Here is a 3,969-nt window from a genome sequence, read left to right on the forward strand (position 1 = left end):
TGTCTCTGTTCCTTTCTCTCTGTCTCTCTCTTTCTCTGTATAAGAGGGCAAAATGTGCCCTTGAGTATGGAGGATAGTGTAGAACTGAACTGGTTCACCAAGGGGTCAAGTTAGAGATAGAAGGAAAGTGTAAAGGCAGAGGTGATGGTCTGAGGAAGGGAAGCAAGGTGTGTTGGAGCCAGTTTATTCTGGTTCCGAAGAGCTGATTATTAAATTTTTGGTGTGAGCATTTGCATTTCAGAAATTGGCAAATGATACAAATCAGGGCTTGATTTATTGTTTTGTTGATTGTCTAGACTTAAGAAAGTGATGGAGAAAATAATATCTCCCTTTAAAAAGAAACAGCTGGGATCTTTGAGTGGCCAATGTCTACAAAGATCACACTTTGTGATTTTCAGACAAATAATCTGAATCTAAATCTTTGACCAATAAAACTTTCATCAGTTTATCCTTCTTTCTGCCTTACTATCCCTAAACCTGTTCTTTACCTTCACAGTAATCACAAATGCCTCCACCAAAAAATGTTTTGGTAAATATTTAACGGCTGACTTAAAAAAAAGTATGCACGATTTACTCTTAAGTTTAATCTGCATTATTAACATTTTCTCACCTACAATTTTCATTCTTTGGATCTATTATTTGCATTCATCTAGCATTAGCAGGAGAATCTTGATATTAAAAAGATTTTTTTGGCAAGAATAACATTGGGATTATTGAAAATACAATTCCCTCAAACAAAATGGCCTGGTCTTCCTTTCCTTTTTGATTCTGGGTCCAAGTCTTTGTTTATCTGTAGTGCCTGTGTCAGATATATGAACTGATGAACAACTGAATGGGTGGCCTATCCAACTGTATGTCATGAAAGACACTATAGACAAAATGTATGCCTGGGAAAGGAGGTAGGCTAGTCATATATCAAGAATAAGGGATAACACATGGACAGCCTGAACACTACTCTGGTACCTGTAAAACATGAAAAGAACCAGAGGCAGACCTTTAGCATGTTGTGTGAGTCTTTTGGGGAAGGAAAGACATGAAGAATAATTATGAAGAATGAGAAAGTATGGGGTGTTGCAACATCCACAGGGGAGGGATTGCCCACACTGATAAGATCATGTATCTATTGACAAATCATTGGATTGAGAACCAGGAGAGACCTTTAGCACACAGCCTATCACCCTGATTTTATATATGAGAAAACAGGCCAGAAGTTATTCAGTGATCTATTCAAGATCACATAGGTAAAAACAAGAGCCAACATTTGAGCCTATGTCCTCTGAATATTTGCGAGCATTTAGAAAACACAGAAGTTGTTACAAAGAACCAGCCTAGCTTCATTAAGAGTTGTTGGGGAGGCTGGGTGGTGCAGTGAGTAAAGGGCCAGCCTTGGAGTCAGGAGGACCTGAGTTTGGATCCGGCCTTAGACACTTAACACAAAAAAACTAGCCATGTGACCTTGGGCAAGTTACTTAACCCCAAATGTCCTCCAAAGGGCAAAAAAAAAAAAAAGTTGTTGTTGTTGAGTCATTTTAGTCATGTTCGACTCTTTGGGATCCCTTTTGGGGTTTTCTTGGCAGAGATACTGAAGCTGTTGGCCATTTCCTTCTCCAGTACATTTTATAGATGATGAAGCTAAGGCAAAGAAGGGTTAAGAGACTTGTCCAGGGTCCCATAGTTAGTAGGTGTCTGAGGATGGATTTGAACTCAGGATGCTGAGTCTTTCTGAATCTAGGCCTGGCATTCTATCCACTGTGAATCCATCTGATCCTGGGGATTTTTTCTTAAGGAGCTCATTGATGGCTTCTTCAATTTCTTTTTCTGAAAATGGGGTTAAGAATTTTATTTCCTCTTCTGTTATTCTTGGCAATTTATATTTTTGTAAATATTCATTCATTTCACTTGAGTAGCTATGTAGTCTATGGATTGGAGAGATTAGAAGGAGGGAGGCCAATACACTCTATCTACATGTTAAACTATCTCTTTTCCTTTTTCTGGTAGGGTTGCTGTGCTAGTCAGATCAGGGAAATGAATGGATGAATAAATCAGCAAACTTTTATTGAACCCCACTATGTGCAGTATTCTATGAATAAAAAGAATTTTTAAAAAATGCAGCAAAATATGTTCTCAAAGAGCTTACATTCTATTGAGGGAGACATATCCACATAGAAATATAAGAAGAATAAATGCAAAACAAATTCAAGGAATGAAAATATATGGTAATTTAGGGAGATTCCCTTCCTTACTAGCAGTTGGGGACTTCTGGAAAGAAACTGTAAAAGATGATGTTTAAGCTGCTTCTTGAAAGAGGAGAGGGATTCCATAATGAGAAAGTGAGGAAAGAGAACATTCTGGGGAGAAGGATGGGCAGCATAAAAATAAGGAGATGAGAAATGGAGTTCCATGAATGAGGAACAGAAAGGACAGCTTAGCTGGATTGAAGAGTGTGAGAAGGGGACTGATGTATAGATTGATGTCTGGAAAGATAGATTGAGGCCAAGTTTTTTTTTTTAATATTTTCTTTTTTTCCAGTTACATGTAAAAACAATTTTTAGTATTCATTTTAAAAAAATTTGAGTTCCAAATTTCTTTCTCCCTCCCTCCCTTCTTCCCCTTTCCTCTACCCTTGTTGAGAAGGCAAAGCAATTTGATAGCATATTTATACATGTGCAGTCATGCATGTTCCATACAAGTCAGGTTGTAAAATAAAACATAGATAACCCCCCCAACCATCATGAAATAAATAAAGTAAAAAATAGTATGCTTTAATTTGCTTTCAGACTCCATCAGTTCTTTCTCTGAAGGTAGATAGCATTTTTCATCATAAGTCCTTTAGAATTGTATAGATCTTTATATTTCTGGGAATAGGTAAGTCATTCACAGTTGATCATTATACAATATTGCTGTTACTATGGAAAATGTTCCCCTGGTTCTACTCACTTTACATCTTATCAGTTTATGTAAGTCTAGTTTTTTTTTTCTGAAAATATCCTGTTCACTATTTTTTTAATAGCACAATAGCACAAAATTTTTAATATTTTTTATTTTAATTTTAATTTTATTTTATTTTTAATTTTATTTAATTTTATTTAATTTAATTTTAATTTATTTAATTTAATTTAATTTTATTTTTATTTTAATTTTAATAGCACAAAAACCATCACAATCATATACACAAGTTGTTTAACCATTCACCAATTTATGGGCACCTCCTCAATTTTCTTCTTTCCTACCTCAAAAAGAGATGCTACAAATGTTTTTTGTATATATAAATCCTTTTCCTTTTTAAAAAATCTCTTTCAGATACACACCTAGTAGTGGTATTACTGGGGCAAAGGGCATGCACAATTTTATAGCCTTTTGGACATAGTTTCAAATTGCTCTCTGCCATGGTCAGATCAGTTTACAACTCCACCAACAGTGTGTTAGTGCCCAATTTTTCCACATCCCCTCCAACATTTGTCATTTTCCATTTTTTGTCATATTAGTAATGTGGTAGGTGTGAGGTGGTACCCCAGCATCATTTTAATCTGAATTTCTCTAATCAATAGTGATTTATAGCATTTAAAAATATATATTTGTCTTAGTTCTCTATATATTTGAAAAATAAGGCCTTTATAAGAGAAACTTACTGCGAATCCCCCTGCCCAAGTTTCTACTTTTCTTTTAATCTTGGTTGCATTGGATTTGTTTGTGCAAAATTTTTTCAATTTAATGTAATCAAATTTATCATTTTTACTTCCCATATTGCTCTCTAACCTGTTTTGTCATAAATTTCTTCCGTATCCAGAGATCTGACAAATAATATATTCCAAGGCAAAATTTTGTCTAAATCATATACCCCTTTAGACCTTATCTTGATATAGAGTATAAGATGTTGATTTATAGGTAGTTTCTATATTTTGATATTGATTTATAGGTAGTTTCCAAACTACTTTCCAGTTTTCCCTGCAGTTTTGTCAAATAGTGAAT

Source organism: Petaurus breviceps, unplaced genomic scaffold (assembly GCF_028583685.1).
Source record: "Petaurus breviceps papuanus isolate PSGF00001 unplaced genomic scaffold, PetGlider_PUasm1.0 91133, whole genome shotgun sequence".
Taxonomy (NCBI): domain Eukaryota; kingdom Metazoa; phylum Chordata; class Mammalia; order Diprotodontia; family Petauridae; genus Petaurus; species Petaurus breviceps.